At 44.1% G+C, this 17574-nt stretch overlaps 5 non-coding genes across 5 annotated transcripts; 2 read left to right on the forward strand and 3 right to left on the reverse strand.

Annotated features, from left to right (window-relative positions):
- Nucleotides 1–3524: 3524 nt before the first annotated feature.
- Trnas-cga (transfer RNA serine (anticodon CGA)) lies at nucleotides 3525–3599 on the reverse strand. Its single transcript has one exon. It is a non-coding gene; the product is annotated as a tRNA-Ser (tRNA).
- Nucleotides 3600–3825: 226 nt separating this feature from the next.
- Trnas-cga (transfer RNA serine (anticodon CGA)) lies at nucleotides 3826–3900 on the reverse strand. Its single transcript has one exon. It is a non-coding gene; the product is annotated as a tRNA-Ser (tRNA).
- Nucleotides 3901–4126: 226 nt separating this feature from the next.
- Nucleotides 4127–4201, reverse strand: Trnas-cga (transfer RNA serine (anticodon CGA)). Its single transcript has one exon. It is a non-coding gene; the product is annotated as a tRNA-Ser (tRNA).
- A 162-nt stretch (nucleotides 4202–4363) lies between these two features.
- Trnas-cga (transfer RNA serine (anticodon CGA)) lies at nucleotides 4364–4438 on the forward strand. The gene has a single exon. It is a non-coding gene; the product is annotated as a tRNA-Ser (tRNA).
- Nucleotides 4439–4664: 226 nt separating this feature from the next.
- Nucleotides 4665–4739, forward strand: Trnas-cga (transfer RNA serine (anticodon CGA)). Its single transcript has one exon. It is a non-coding gene; the product is annotated as a tRNA-Ser (tRNA).
- Nucleotides 4740–17574: the final 12835 nt, after the last annotated feature.

Raw genomic sequence — 17574 nt, forward strand, 5'->3', positions numbered from 1 at the left:
TCAGCGAATCGTATCATTCATACCCTTTCACCTTGAATTTTAATTCCACTCCTGAACTTTCCTTTTATTTCCATCATTGCTTCTTCGATACACAGACTGAGCAATAGGGGCGAAAGACCTGTCTTACACCATTTTTAATCCCATCACTTCCTCCTTTGTCGTCCACTCTTAGTATTCCCTCTTGGCCCTTTTACATGTTGCATATTACCCCCTATTCCTATAGTTTACCCCTATTTTTCTCAGAATTTCGACCATCTTGCACCATCCAACAGTGCCGAACCCTTTTTCAAGGTCGACAAATGCTATGAACATGTCTTCATTTTTCTTTAATCTTGTTTCCATTACCAACTGCAATCTCAGAATTGCCTCTCTGCTGCCTTTACCTTTCTTACAGCCAAACTGATCGTCATCTAACATATCCTCAATTTTCTCTTCCATTCTTCTGTATATTACTCTTTGATGCATGAGCTGTTAAGCTGAAACTTCCTGGCAGATTAAAACTGTGTGCGGGACCGAGACTCGAACTCGGGACCTTTGCCTTTCGCGGGCAAGTGCTCTACCAATTGAGCTACCCAAGCACGACTCACGCCCCGTCCTTACAGCTTTACTTCTGCCAGTACCTCGTCTCCTACCTTCCATACTTTACAGAAGCTCTCCTGCGAACTTTGCAGAACTAGCACTCCTGAAAGAAAGGATATTGCGGAGACATGGCTTAGCCACAGCCTGGGGAATGTTTCCAGAATGAGATTTTCACTCTTCAGCGGAAATAAAGCTGTGAGGACGGGGCGTGAGTCGTGGCTTGGGTAGCTCAGTTGGTAGAGCACTTGCCCGCGAAAGGCAAAGGTCCCGAGATCGAGTCTCGGTCCGGCACACAGTTTTAATCTGCCAGGAAGTTTCATATCAGCGCACACTCCGCTGCAGAGTGAAAATCTCGTTCTGGAAACATCCCCGCAGGCTGTGGCTAAGCCATGTCTCCACAATATCCTTTCTTTCAGCAGTGCTAGTTCTGCAAGGTTCGCAGGAGAGCTTCTCTCAAGTTTGGAAGGTAGGAGACGAGGTACTGGCAGAAGTAAAGCTGTGAGGACGGGGCGTGAGTCGTGCTTGGGTAGCTCAGTTGGTAGAGCACTTGCCCGCGAAAGGCAAAGGTTCCGAGTTCGAGTCTCGGTTCGGCACTCAGTTTTAATCTGCCAGGAAGTTTCATATCAGCGCACACTCCGCTGCAGAGTGAAAATCTCATTCTAGCTGTTAAGCTGATTGTGCGATAATTCTCGCACTTGTCAGCTGTTGCTGCCTTCGCAACTGTGTGGATTCATTTTTCCGGAAAACAGAGTTAAACGTTCTACGCACCAGAGTGAATTAGCACTGCCCCATTCCGATGGAATGTTATCTACCCCTTCTGTGTTATTTGGTCTCAAGTTTTCCAAAGCGCTTTCAAATTCTGATTCTAATATCGGATCTCTTATCTCTGCCATATCGGCTCCTGTTTCTGCTTGTATCACGTCGTTAGCCAAGTATTCCCGATAACAGACGCCTTGTCATAATCAACCAGTTAATTAGATTGCCATGTTTTGTTCCTCTGCAGTGAAGTAGACGTAGTGAAGGAATTCTGGTACTTTGGAAGGTTCAGGGCGAACAAATCGGGTTTCGAGACGGAACTTGCTGGCCTCACTGTATTACGTGTGCATGACTGATGCGGAAGGCTGCAAGGGAAGGCTGAGATGTTTCCTAGACGCGAGACAAAACAGACGGTGGCAATTTCAAGCTGGCGCCAGAAGACCTTGAGTAACTGCTGTAGCCGTTACGGGCTCGCGCTGGAATAGCTACTAGGGAATTACCTCGGCACAAACTGGCAGGTTTTTGCTTTTTCTTCTTTTTTTTTCGCCCTGGCATTGAGGATTGTCGAACCGGTCCGCTGGTGTCGGCAGAAGACACTGCGGAGAGAAGTCAGCGTAACGCTAATTGCAACAATGTTATATACAATACGAGAAGGCCCTACACGCAGTAAAGTACCGCAGTACTTTGGAATGATATATCGCGGGTAAACTCGGTCCTTGATTAAAAATTGCATCACCATTAATTTTCGTGTATTCTGGTTCAAGGTTAGTCGGTTGCTTGGTTGGTTTTCGGGGGGGGGGGGGGGGGGGCGGGGGACCAAAACTGCGGGGTCATCGGTCTCATCGGAGTAGGGAAGGATGGGGGAAGGAAGTCTATCCCGGCATTTGCCTGAAGAGATTCAGGGAAATCACGGAAAACCTAAATCAGGATGGCCGGATGCAGGGATTGAACCGTCGTCCTCCCGAATGCGAGTCCAGCGTGCTAGCCACTGCGCCACCTCGCTCGGTCTGGTTGAAAGTCTACATCTACATCTACATCTACATGGATACTCTGCAAATCACATTTAAGTGCCCGGCAGAGGGTTCTTCGAACCACCTTCACAATTCTCTGTTATTACAATCTCGTATAGCGCGAGGAAATAATGAACACCTATATCTTTCCCTACGAGCTCTGATTTCCCTTATTTTATCGTGGTCACCGTTCATCCCTATGTAGGGAGTCAACAAAATATTTCCACATTCGGAGGAGAAAGTTGGTGATTGAAATTTCGTGAGAAGATTCCGTCGCAACGAAAAACGCCTTTCTTTTAATGATGTCCATCTCAAATCCTGTATCATTTCTGTGACACTCTCTCCCATATTTCGCGATAATACAAAACGTGCCGCCTTTCTTTGAACTTTTTCGATGTACTCCGTCAGTCGTATCTCCTATCTGGTAAGGATCCCACACCGCGCAGCAGTATTCTAAAAGAGGACGGACAAGCGTAGTGTATGCAGTCTCCCTAGTAGGTCTGTTACATTTTCCAAGTGTCCTGCCAATAAAACGCAGTCTTTGGTTAGCCTTCCCCACAACATTTTCTATGTGTTCTTTCCAATTTAAGTTGTTCGTAATTGTAATACCTAGGTATTTAGTTGAATTTACGGCTTTTAGATTAGACTGATTTATCGTGCAACGGAAGTTCAACGTCTTCCTTATAGCATTCATGTGGATGACCTCACACTTTTCGTTATTGAGAATCAAATGCCACTTTTCGTACGATTCACGTATCTTTTCTAAATCGTTTTGAGTATTAATTACATTAATGTGGTGTTTACAAGTAATCACGCTGTAACAGCATGCGTTCTCAGAAATGACAAGTCCACAAAGGTACATGTATCACTTTGGAACAACCGAAATAAAATGTTCAAACGTACCTACGTTCTGTATCTTAATTTGAAAAAAAAAAAAAAAACTTACCTGTTACCAACTGTTCGTCTAAAATTGTGAGCCATATGTTTGTGACTATTACACCGCCATCTATCACAAAACGAAAAAAGTAGTCCAACTAAAACATTCAAGTTTGTTTACGTACTACACGAACATGTAATAAAAAATGGGGGTTCCTATGTAAAAAAACGTATCCAGAATGAGATTTTCACTCTGCAGCGGAGTGTGCGCTGATATGAAACTTCCTGGCAGATTAAAACTGTGTGCCCGACCGAGACTCGAACTCGGGACCTTTGCCTTTCGCGGGCAAGTGCTCTACCAACTGAGCTACCGGAGCACGACTCACGCCCGGCACTCACAGCTTTACTTCTGCCAGTCCCTCGTCTCCTACCTTCCAAACTTTACAGAAGCTCTCCTGCGAACCTTGCAGAACTAGCACTCCTGAAAGAAAGGATATTGCGGAGACATGGCTTAGCCACAGCCTGGGGGATGTTTCCAGAATGAGATTTTCACTCTGCAGCGGAGTGTGCGCTGATATGAAACTTCCTGGCAGATTAAAACTGTGTGCCCGACCGAGACTCGAACTCGGGACCTTTGCCTTTCGCGGGCAAGTGCTCTACCAACTGAGCTACCGGAGCACGACTCACGCCCGGCACTCACAGCTTTACTTCTGCCAGTCCCTCGTCTCCTACCTTCCAAACTTTACAGAAGCTCTCCTGCGAACCTTGCAGAACTAGCACTCCTGAAAGAAAGGATATTGCGGAGACATGGCTTAGCCACAGCCTGGGGGATGTTTCCAGAATGAGATTTTCACTCTGCAGCGGAGTGTGCGCTGATATGAAACTTCCTGGCAGATTAAAACTGTGTGCCCGACCGAGACTCGAACTCGGGACCTTTGCCTTTCGCGGGCAAGTGCTCTACCAACTGAGCTACCGGAGCACGACTCACGCCCGGCACTCACATGGCTAAGCCATGTCTCCGCAATATCCTTTCTTTCAGGAGTGCTAGTTCTGCAAGGTTCGCAGGAGAGCTTCTGTAAAGTTTGGAAGGTAGGAGACGAGGGACTGGCAGAAGTAAAGCTGTGAGTGCCGGGCGTGAGTCGTGCTCCGGTAGCTCAGTTGGTAGAGCACTTGCCCGCGAAAGGCAAAGGTCCCGAGTTCGAGTCTCGGTCGGGCACACAGTTTTAATCTGCCAGGAAGTTTCATATCAGCGCACACTCCGCTGCAGAGTGAAAATCTCATTCTGGAAACATCCCCCAGGCTGTGGCTAAGCCATGTCTCCGCAATATCCTTTCTTTCAGGAGTGCTAGTTCTGCAAGGTTCGCAGGAGAGCTTCTGTAAAGTTTGGAAGGTAGGAGACGAGGGACTGGCAGAAGTAAAGCTGTGAGTGCCGGGCGTGAGTCGTGCTCCGGTAGCTCAGTTGGTAGAGCACTTGCCCGCGAAAGGCAAAGGTCCCGAGTTCGAGTCTCGGTCGGGCACACAGTTTTAATCTGCCAGGAAGTTTTAAAAAAACGTAGTTGATATCCGTTTGACCTATGGCAGCGGCATCTAGCGGGCCAACCATAGCGCCATCTCGTTTCCCCCTTCGAGCTAGACAAGTTTCGTTATTTGAATTTTTTTTTTCGATTGACGCTTATTTCGTGAGATATTTGGCCCGGTCACGATCAATGGACCACCCTGTATACACCTGTACAAGATGCTTGTGATGCAGTCTCTCTCTCTCTCTCTCTCTCTCTCTCTCTCTCTGTCTCTGTCTCTCTCTTGTCTCTTTTACAATACGTGGAGAGTACGGTCCAAGAGCATTATATTTCGACACTCTGTACTAACTAGGTCACGCGGGCAGACTACACTTAACGAGCACCCTGTAGCAGGCAGACTTGCACGGAAAGCGCGCGAGAGGGGAAAAAAATGGCGCTGACTTGGTAGAGGAGGAAGAAAAAAAAAAGAGAGCCACAAATCTTGCCCGCCCGACCAGCGAGGACAGGGCACCGCCCTGAAGATGTTATTCGCTCGGCGCACGTCATCCGAAACCGGAAGCGCCGACCGCTAAATCACCACCACATGTCTGTCCGCGAGCGTGTGTGTGTGTGCGCCTCTCTCGCTCTCTCTCTCTCTCCCTCCCCCACTCGATATCACTGCCAAATGTCAGACGGCAGGGTATTTGTACGTCCAGACGCTTCCGCAACCCGGAGTTACGCAACTCCGTGCGTAAGTTAAGGACGCGATACGCCGAGTCGGCAGCGCAGTCTGTGACTGCTGGAACAGCCTGTGTCTGTGCCTCAGGGAACAGTGCTGGGACCAATAATAACCCTAGGACGCCCAAGTCTTTTTTTTTCTAACTTGGATGCCTAAGGGGGGAATTCGGCGAGCCCACAGGTATTAAATAAGTTTACTGACGAAAAATTGCAACTTTCAAAAGGTTTATGTATTTTAACTAAGGTATCCGTTTATAAATATTGGATTGAGTGAATAAAAAATTGACATATTACAATACAAAATACAGATGTGTTCATATACAATAGACTACTCTGAGTCCTCAACTTCAAGGCAAGAGACACACTTCACAATTTTTTTTTTCTGAATGTGTGTTACACACATGTTTATGACACTGTTCACAATACTGTTTTGGTTTACTTAGATTGTTGTACTTCTGCTTCTTTGTTTTAGCTTTTCTTACACAAATATGGCACCGACCTTTCCCTTCTGGAGGCTGACGTGCTTCTGTTGTCACTTCTTTGATTTTATTTCGTAGAATAGTCTCCATTGATTGAACAATTTGGTTTGATAACCCTCTTGCATTGGCACTTCTTTGGTCTACCTGCAATTTCACTAGTTCCATCCCAGCTTGCAGAAGATAAACTTTCTGTTTGTTGCGTTTCTTTTCATTCCATCTCGGATGTTGCTGGATGTATATCGTTGTTCCATTGTTAGCACAAATGTCGATGAGAGAGTAAAATACAGATAGAGGCCATCTATTTGTTCCCCTCTTGCAGGTGTACATACGCGCCATTTGATCAATTGTATCAATTCCACCTTTAGTGGAATTATAATATGCATCTATTTCGGTTTTACTCTTCTCTCCTCCAACAGTGCCTTTATCTTGGTGCACTGTTGACAACATCAGTAAGTTTTTACTTGGTTTCGTTTTTGCTGTGCAGGACACCAAAGTTACTGGGGGCCTACGTGTTGGGAACTGCACTAACTCACTGCAAGTTTACAAGATAAATAACAGCTGACTGACCTCAACAATCACTTCCTCTGAAAGTAAACCGATTGTTGTGAATATCAAGAATACCAACCAACAAGAAACTAATTTGCATTGTTGTAGAGATGATAGATACGAAATTCTACTAAGGGAAATTTTCTATAGCATGGAAGCCTAAGGCGGGGGTTTGTTGGACCCATAATAAGATTATTTATTTTTTCTTCCAAAGCAGGAATTTTCTATAAAATATATTGACACTAACGTCTCATAAAGTAGCTAACAAACAATAACTCAAAGGGAATATGTAGTATGAAAGTTACTTGGGCAAAAGCAGGGGACATCAAAAAATTGTGGGTTCAACGAACTCCCCCCCCCCCCTTAGGCGTCATAGGGTTAATCGCGATTAGTCGGTCATTTTCGTTAATTACGATGCTTGCGGGTAACATACAGAATAACAATGAAACTCGCTAAATTGCTTCCGAGCTAGAGGCTAAAGAATTGCAAAGTCCGCACGTCCGTGGTCTTGCGGTAGCGTTCACGCTGCCCGCGCACGGGGTCCCGGGTTCGATTCCCGGCGGCGTCAGGGATTTTCACCTGCCTCTAAATGACTGGGTGTTGTGTGTCTTTCATCACCATTCATTGACTCGCAAGTCGCCGAAGTGGCGTCAGCTCAAAAGGACTTGCAATTTCGGCGGCCGAACATCGCGCATGTAGCCTCATTTCATTTCATTTCATACCCCGTTCCGCCACCAGGAGCGCCAGCGTAGCGCACAGTCAAAATGGCTGCTTTCACAGGTGCGGAGCGTGATCGTCGTTTGTTTTGATTCCGTGAAGCAAACTCTGCAACCGTCTCCCAGCCAACAATGCCGTACGAACATTTGATTTCATTCCAATGAAAAAAAAAAAAAAAAAAAAAAAAAAAAAAAAAAAAAAAAAAAAAAGGCGACAACATTGTCAATGACTGGGGCGCCACAAAGAACTGTGGTTGGACCAATAGTACAGGGTGTTTCAAAAAACGAGATTACAAATTTAAAAATTCATACAAATTTATGGGAAGAAGATATAGAGCTGGGTTTAGTCTTATTTTGTAGGGAAACACACGTTGAGAAGTTTTAACAGTACCTCAAGTACTTGACTTTAAGAAACTAGTTTAGCTTTAGGTTCTTTTTCCACTATTTTGGTACATATCCTAGAGCACTAATCAAAATGAACTCAGTCGGTAATTAGATATTAAGGGCGATGAAGCTGACGTTGTACATCCTTTCGCGCAATTCCATTAAGCCTGTCATACTAATAATACTGCAAAATACTAACGCGAATTCTTTACAGACGAATGGAAAAACTGATAGAAGCCGACCTTGGGGAAGATCAGTTTGGATTCTGCAGAAATATTGGAACACGTGAGGCAATACTGACCCTACGACTTACCTTAGAAGAAAGATTAAGGTAAGACAAACCTACGTTTGTAGCATTTGCGGAGTTAGAGAAAGCTTTTGAAAATGTTGACTGGAATACTCTCTTTCAAATTCTGAAGGTGGCCGGTGTAAAACACAGGGAACGAAAGGCTATTTACAATTAGTACAGAAACCAGATGGCAGTTATAAGAGTCGAGGGGCATGAAAGGGAAGCAGTGGTTGGGAAGGCAGTGAGACGGGGTTGTAGCCTCTCCCCGATGTTATTCAATCTGTATATTGAGCAAGTACTCAAGGAAACAAAAGAAAAATTCGGAGTAGGTATTAAAATCCATGGAGAAGAAATAAAAACTTTGAGGTTCACCGATGACATTGTAATTCTGTCAGGGACGCAAAGGACTTGGAAGAGCAGTTGAACGGAATGGACAGTGTCTTGAAAGAAGGATATAAGATGAACATCAACAAAAGCAAAACGAGGATAATGGAATGTAGTCGAATTAAGTCGGATGGTGCTGAGGGAATTAGATTAGGAAATGAGACACTTAAAGTAGTAAATGAGTTTTGCTATTTGGGGAGCAAAATAACTGATGATGGTCGAAGTAGAGAGGATATAAAATGTAGACTGGCAATGGCAAGGAAAGCGTTTCTGAAGAAGAGAAATTTGTTAACATCGAGTGTTGATTTTTTTTAAGTGTCAGGAAGTCGTTTCTGAAAGTATTTGTATGGAGTGTAGCCATGAATGGAAGTGAAACATAGACGATAAAAAGTATAGACAAGAAGAGAATAGAAGCTTTCGAAATGTGGTGCTACAGAAGAATGCTGAAGATTAGACAGGTAGACCACATAACTAATGAGGAGGTATTGAATAGAATTGGGGAGAAGAGGAGTTTGTGGCACAATTTGACTAGAAGAAGGCCATCAGTCCCCTAGACTTAGAACTACTTAAACCGAACTAACCTAACGACATCACACACATCCATGCCCGAGGCAGGATTCGAACCTGCGACCGTAGCAGCAGCGCGGTTCCGGACTGAAGCGCCTAGAACTGCTCGCCCACAGCGGCCGGCCTTACGTAAAAAGTCGACTCGTCAGAAAAGATCATTTTGTCCAAGAAATGTTCGTCCTCAGATAGTGGATTTAACATATCCGCACACAAGTTCCTGCGAGCAATTTTGTCAGTGTCTGTTATTGCTTCTACGATTCAATCTGTACAATTTCAAATGCAAACGGTTTCTCAACACACGCCAAATAGTCGTGGGATTTGCAGTTCGCGAGATGCACACCGGTCCGATTTCGTACGCCTGTTGACAAATCGTTGTCTCAGTCGCTCAACGACGTCATCAGATGTGATCAGATGTGCTTGGACGACCCGATGATTTCCCACGTCTTACCGAGCACCCTGTTTCTAAAAAACATTTATGCCACTCATAAATTGTAGGCCTACTAGGAGGATCTCTAGCGCACTCGGTACGGAAATTACGCTGAACTGTTGTCGCCAACTTCGATTCTTGAAACCAAAACACACAGCTAGCACGCACGAGTAAAGTTACTACAGCCATCTTTAACGCAACCGCCGCTAGCCCTCCTTACGGTGCGATTCCGCACTAGCGAAACCACGCGAGAAAAAGCTTGATGTCCAGAATGAGATTTTCACTCTGCAGCGGAGTGTGCGCTGATATGAAACTTCCTGGCAGCTTGTCCAGAATGAGATTTTCACTCTGCAGCGGAGTGTGCGCTGATATGAAACTTCCTGGCAGCTTAAAACTGTGTGTGGGGCCGAGACTCAAACTCGGGACCTTTGCCTTAAGCGGGCAAGTGCTCTACCATCTGAGCTACCCAAGCACGACTCACGCCCCGACCTCACAGCTTCACTTCTGCCAAGTCGTGTTTGGGTAGCTCAGACGGTAGAGCACTTGCCCGCGAAAGGCAAAGGTCCCGAGTTCGAGTCTCGGTCCGGCACACAGTTTTAATCTGCCCGGAAGTTTCAAAGCTTGATGTATTTCCCTAAAAATTGACACTACAATCAACTCTGTGGGTAGTAAGCACTAATTTATACGAAATTTTGAAACACCCTGTACTCATGGTCGGTTGCGTCTTGTCATTATTTTCGTAACACGGGGTTTACACAGATCCATGCGCAAGTTTAGGGCTGATGTGCAAAGGCGGCATCATCATCAAATACTCCCTCAGGCCACCCTGTGCCCGTCCCTCAGGGAACAATGCTAGGACCAACAGTATCCACGATCAGTTATTTCCACCTTCTATGTATCTTAGCAAGAGCATGTAAGAGCGAGAACCGCCACATAATTAGCATAACGGCTCGTGCCTGCAAGTTGATGGTAAGAATAAGATACCAAAGAATGGAAAAGAATGGTCAGTTTAATTTTCTCATTTTGAGAGGACACAAGGGCTAAAAACCTTTCAACAGCCAAGATCGCATAAAACATTTGTTCTGTTTAAGACGACAGATTTCAACAGTCTACGCTGTCATCTTCAGGTGTTAAAACTTTTTGTTGTAAAACGTGTTCATTTTACGCTGACGTCACGCACAAGGTGTCGAGAGCTATTTTTATCCACATGACGTCTTGTGCCTGAGGTCACCGTAAAATGAACATGTTTTACAACAAACAGATTTTAAGACCTGAAGATGACATCACAGTCTGTTGAAACCGGTTGTCTTAAATTATATATATGTGCGATCTTGCCTGTTGAATGGTTTTAACTGAGGATCTTTCTGGCTTTCGAAAAGGCAAAAGCATCAAAGGGGAAGTTCTGGCTTTGCGATTGATATTGGAAGGAAGATTATAAGCCGGCCGGCGTGGCCGAGCGGTTCTAGGCGCTACAGTCTGGAACCGCGCGACCGCTACGGTCGCAGGTTCGAATCCTGCCTCGGGAATGGATGTGTGTGATGTCCTTAGGTTAGTTAGGTTTAAGTAGTTCTAAGTTCTAGGGGACTGATGACCTCAGATGTTCTGTCCCATAGCCCTCAGAGCCACTTGAACCGTTTGAAGATGATAATATCTATAAAACCAAGTGGTATCGATGAGAATAGACAGTCGAGAAAGAAGTGCTACAATTCAAGAGGGTATGAGACAAGAATGGCTCTTTTCGCCCCTACCGTCCACTCTACACATCGAGGGAGGAATGATGGAAATAAAACGACGTTCAGGAATGGAATTGGAGTTCACAGTGAAAGGGTATAAACGATGTATAAGATTCGCTGATGACATTGCTGCATTCCTGAAGAATTGCAGGACCTGCTGAATTGACTGAACAGCTTAAAGAAGATTGACTGCAGATTAAATTTAAACCGGACAAAGGCGATAGTACTGGCAATGAGGTTTATTACAAATGAGGCTTGCGAAAGACTTAATGTGAAAATTGGGGACCACTAAGTAGACGAACGAATCCTGCTACCTCACAAACAATCAACCACTGACGGACGGAACAAGGAGGACGTAAAAAAAGCAGTACCACTACCAAAGAAGACATTTCTGGCCAAGTCTACTGGCGTTAAACATAGGGCCTAATTTCGGCAAGAAATTTGTGAAAATGTTCGTTTGGAACACAGCATTGTGTAGTGATGAAACATGGACTGTGGGAACAGAACAGAATAGAAGGGTTAAGGACGTGGTGATGCAGAAACATGTGGAAAGTTGGATGGAGTGATAAAGTAGGGAATGAGAATGAGGAGAGGAAGATATGGAAAACACTAACAAGGAGAAAGGACAGGATGGTAAGACATGTGTCAGGATGTGAGGGAATGACTTCCGTGAGGGAGCTGTAGAAGGCAGAAACTGTAGAGGAAGACAGAGATTGGAGTACACCCAGCAAATAAACGAGGACGTGGGTTGTAAGTGTTGCTCTGAGATGAAGAGGTTGACACAAGAGAGGAATTGGATTCCAGTGCCAGAAAAAATATGAGGAATAATACTGTTCACTAACAAAAGTGAAATATTCAGCTATTAGTATCTGGGATGATTGCAGGTTGAATAAAAAAAAAACGTACTTAACTGTCGAGAAAGGAGATGATAGGCAAAAAGTTTCGCAGAAGGATTCTTAAAAAATCGAGTTCAGGTACTGACGATCGGTACATTCTTGAGCATTGATTGGCTGTCGGGTATAATACAGACACCTTACACAGCGAAGAAATCGACTAGATTCGAAGAAGCCCCACGCTCTCCGTTGCAGAAACGCCCGATGAACTCCTAAATGGTTGAGCACCAAAGAAAAGATTGCTCAGAAAATTGTAAAAGCACATTCCTTGAACAATAAAGACACTTATTACTTCGTCTTCCACAAACACACATGGGTGCACGTTCCTAGAACAATAAAGGCTCTTACTACTCCGTCTTCCACAAACACACATGGGACAAATTCCTTGAACAGTAAAGACAGTGATTAGTCTGCCACAAACATACATGGCGCGAAATTAGCACTGCAGTTAGACAGGGAAAAGGTTCGTTTCGATAGAGAGGCGTCCAAAGCGACCGGTTGTATCCGGAAGTGGGACAAGTACCCTCTGCCACGTGCTGAGTTCACGGTTTCCTTCTGCAAGTCTCTTTAAACGGTTGTTGTTGTTGTTGTTGTTGTGGTCTTCAGTCCTGAGACTGGTTTGATGCAGCTCTCCATGCTACTCTATCCTGTGCAAGCTTCTTCATCTCCCAGTACCTACTGCAACCTACATCCTTCTGAATCTGCTTAGTGTATTGATCTCTTGGTCTCCCTCTACGATTTTTACCCTCCACGCTGCCCTCCAATGCTAAATTTGTGATCCCTTGGTGCCTCAAAACATGTACTACCAAACGATCCCTTCTTCTAGTCAAGTTGTGCCACAAACTTCTCTTCTCCCCAATCCTATTCAATACCTCCTCATTAGTTACGTGATCTTTCCACCTTATCTTCAGCATTCTTCTGTAGCACCACATTTCGAAAGCTTCTATTCTCTTCTTGTCCAAACTGGTTATCGTCCATGTTTCACTTCCATACATGGCTACACTCCATACAAATACTTTCAGAAACGACTTCCTGACACTTTAAACGGTAATGGATTCAATAGGCGCTTGACGTACGTAGCGAAATTTATTTCGGAGTTTACGCGCAGATAAATTTTATGCTGGTAGCGAAATTGTCTCAAGTCCTTCGTTTCCAGCAAAATCCTCGTCTTCATTTCTAATTTGTATCTACACACGTAAATATAAATGTACAAATTGTGCAAAAAAGCTCTTTATAGCTAAGATCGCATTAATTAATATTTCTTGTTGACGACTGCGTTGGACGTCCGCTGTGGCCGAGCGGTTCTAGGCGCTTCAGCCCGGAACCGCGCTGCTGCTACGGTCGCAGGTTCGAATCCTGCCTCGGGCATGGATGTGTGTGATGTCCTTAGGTTAGTTGGGTTTAAGTAGAGCCGTTTGAACCATTTTTGAACGACTGATTTCGACAGTTGAAACTGTCATCATCTGACCTTCAAACACTTTTTTCTTGTAAATCGTTTTCTATTGTGAGTTTGTCACTCAAGCCATGACGTCACTACAATGGAGAATATACAGGACATGATACACAGGTTACTCAAAAGTAAAACCATATCCGGATCAAAAGCACCTTGTGCAAATGGGGATGTTTACACATGTAGACCACAACTGACACATGTTAGTTCTTAATATGGGAAGCTCCACTCAGACATGTCATTTCTCAATAACATGGGAAATTTAAAAAATGACTCTGAGCGCTATGGGACTCAACTTCTGAGGTCATCAGTCCCCTAGAACTTAGAACTACTTAAACCTAACTAACCTAAGGACATCACACACATCCAAGCCAGAGGCAGGATTCGAACCTGCGACCGCAGCGCTCGCGCGGTTCCAGACTGTAGCGCCTAGAACCGCTCGGCCACCCCGACAGGCGGGAAATTTAAATCAAATTGCTAAATAAGGTATCAGACACGGAATTTTTCTTGTAACACCTGTCGTGGTCTACAACTCGTAACGTTGATTCTTTCACGAGTCTGTCGAGCCGCGCCTGGTAGCCGCGCGGTCTTAGGCGCCTTGTGCCGGTTCGCAAGGCTCTCCCCGGCGGAGGTTCGAGTCCCCCTTCGGGCATGGGTGTGTGTGTGTTGCACTTAGCGTCAGTTAAGTTAGATTAAGTAGTGTGTAAGCTTAGGGACCGATGACCTCAGCAGTTTGGTCCCATAGGAACTTGCCACCAACTAAGTTTCGAGATAACGTGTGTTGTGTGTCACAGAAAGAAAGTTCAAATGTCCCTCGTCGTACATGATGTGAATTAATCACCTAGGAGAGCATGCTTACAGTAACCTAAAGACTTTTGCAAATGATGCAGTTATCTCTAATGATGTACTGTTTGAGAAAATGTGCACAAATGTCTAGTCAGATCTTGATACGATTAGAAATACTGAAAAGATTGCTAAGTTGATTTAAGTATCCAGAGACGTAAAACCCGTAAAAAAAAAAAAGAAAAAAAAAAATACGCGGAACGATAGTATCCTATCACTACAACATCAATCCATCACATTTTGAATCACTGAACCCGTATAAAAATCTACTTCTACAACACACTCCGCAAGCCACCTAATGGTATGTGGCAGAGGGTACTTTCGGTACCACTATCTCATCCCTCCAACCCTATTCCACCCGCGAATAGTGCGTGGGAAGAATGATTGTCGGTAAACCTCTGTATTGGCTCTAATTTCTCGAATTTTCTCCTCGTGGTCGATACGCGAGATGTGTGTGGGGAGAAGTAATATGTTGTCCGACTCCTCCTGAAAAGTGCTGTCCCGAAATTTGAATACTAACTCTCTCTGTGATGCACAATGCCTCTCTTGTAACGTCTGCCAGCGGAGTTTGTTTAGCATCTCCGTAACGCTCTCTCGCCAGCTAAACGATGCCGTGACGAAAAGCGCCGCTCTTCTTGGGATCTTCTCTACCTCCTCTATCAGTCCTACCTGATAGGGATCCCAGATAGACGAACAGTAGTCAATAATCGGGCGAACAAGCGCCTTATAAGCCACTTATTTCGTGGGTGAGTTACATTTCCTTAAGATTCTTCCCATGAATCAGAGTCTGGTGTCTGCTTTCCCCACTATTTGTTTTATGTGGTCATTCCACTTTAGTTCGCTCTGGATATTTTACGGCAGACGCTGTCTCCAGCTGTTTGTCATCAATAGCGTAGCTGTACAGTAGAGGATTTCTTTTCCTACGTATGCAATATGTTACATTCATTTACTTTCGGGTTCATCTGTCAGAGCCTGCACCGTTCATCAATTCTCTGCAGGTCGTTCCGCAAATCTATACTGTCTCCTGGCGTTGTTACTGTAGTATAGGCCACTGCATCATCTCCGAATAGCTTTAGGGGGCATCCGACGATTAGTACATCATATATAAATATCGTAAACAGCAACGATACTATCACACTTCCGCGTGGTATTACGTTTAACCTCTGCCCATTTATTTGTTTTAAGAGCGACGTGTTGAGTTTTCCCTGCGAGAAAGACTTGAATCCAATCGCAGCTCTGCTCCGATACTGCGTAAGCTCGTAATTTTTTTCTTTAAACGGCAATGCGGCCCGATTTTCAATGAAACGATCTCACAGGGTCACGTGGTAGGTGACGCAATTTGCAGGGGCGCCGAATAGGATGTGTCAGAAGCAGTGTTCTTATCTCACTCCGAAGTGCGAAAAACTTGTCGGCGATATACGAAATTACCACACGCACCAAAATATAGCTGATATATTCTCCTACGGCGGTTACGTGGCGTTCATAGAAATTTATCCCGGGTGAGGGGGGTATGCAGATCTAACTTTGTCATTTTTTTATATAAATGATTTCGTAAGCTACGAGACACTTCATGCCACAAGAACAAAATTTGTTATGTGACGTTTTTGGGGGCACAATTCATATAAACGACTCCCACCAGCGATCCATACTACAGACTTTTTATTCATTACAAAATTTTCATAGACTTCTACAAGTGACTGGAAAACCATCAGTTCTCTCGAATATAACCAACAGTTCTCTGATGGTTGTATCAGAGAACGGGAACAGATCGTGAAGTTATATTCCAGAGAACCATCAGTACTCTGGGATATATATATATATATATATATATATATATATATATATATATATATATATATATTAGTTCTCTAATGTAACCATCAGAGAACTGATAGTCATATCCCAGAGAACTTATGATCATCCAGACATTTGTAGAAGTCTACGAAAATTCTGTAAGGAGTAAAAAGTCTGTAGTACGGATTGCTGTGGGAACCGTTTAAATGAATTGTGTGCGCTGAGTCACATAACCAACTTTGTTAATACGACAGTTCGATATAATTTTCCTTTATACTCCTTGTTTACAAAAAACGGTGGCATTTCATAAAGAAAATACTTTGTATGTAAATACATAAAACTGCAAACAGTCACTTTTTTGAATAGTTATTATTCGATGAACCGGTTTTCGAACCTTTTCAGGTTCATCTTCAAATGGTTTTCGGGAACTATTTCTAGCGGAACGCTGGGTGTTGGTTTGCGACATTACGGGCGGCGTTATTTATTTATTTATTTTTCTTTAGTGTCCATCTCTCTGCTTCCATTTCGATGGCCAATTTGTATAGCACTTCACACACTTTTACACAATATGTATATATTTACACTGTGATAGCAAAACTTTGCTAGCAACCCCCAGCATTATGCTAGAAATAGTGATGTAATTTCCAGAAAACCATCTGAAGACGTTCCTCAAAAAAGGTTCCAAAGCCGGTTCATGGAATAATAAATAACTATTCAACAAAGCGACTGACTGTAGTTTTACGAATTTACATTCAGTTAACAGTCACGGGTTCTAAGATATCAGTCACGGATAAGCTTAAAAGACTTTTATAGTTACGTGATTGAGCTATCTTACGTACGATTTACCCGTCGAAACAGCTGTAACGCCATCTTGTACATCGCTCTTAATAAAGGCAGATTCACGGCGGTTTTCGTTCGGTGTTCATACAAAAACACGAAAAAGAAAAAAAAAGATGTTGCTTTCAATTCTCTATGACACTGATATCCGATGTTCAAAAATGGTTCAAATGGCTCTGAGCACTATGGGACTTAACATCTGAGGTCATCAGTCCCCTAGAACTACTTAAACCTAACTAACCTAAGCACATCACACACATCCATGCCCGAGGCAGGATTCGAACCTGCGACCGTAGCAACAGCGCGGTTCCGGACTAAAGCGCCTAGAACCGCTCGGCCACAACGGCCGGCTTATATCGAACATGTACTTTTGTTCTGTCGCTATAAGGGGTTTAGTTTGGGAAATTTTGAAATCTTACTTGGGTTTACTGTATTTATCAGACTGGTTGTATAAACCATAGCTCCCACGCCCGGGTTCCCGGGTTCGATTCCCGGCGGGGTCAGGGATTTTCTCTGCCTCGTGATGGCTGGGTGTTGTGTGCTGTCCTTAGGTTAGTTAGGTTTAATTAGTTCTAAGTTCTAGGCGACTGATGACCTCAGCAGTTGAGTCGCATAGTGCTCAGAGCCAGCCAAACCATAGCTACAACATCTATGTTACTAAAGCGGTAAAGCATACAGCCAACCCGTATTTCGTGTTGTTTATCTAATGACTTCGAATGGCAACAAAACTCCGATTTTCACTATTCAGTATAATTATTGAGCGGATTTAAGAATTTA

This window comes from Schistocerca serialis, chromosome 11 (genome assembly GCF_023864345.2).
Source record: "Schistocerca serialis cubense isolate TAMUIC-IGC-003099 chromosome 11, iqSchSeri2.2, whole genome shotgun sequence".
NCBI lineage: Eukaryota > Metazoa > Arthropoda > Insecta > Orthoptera > Acrididae > Schistocerca > Schistocerca serialis.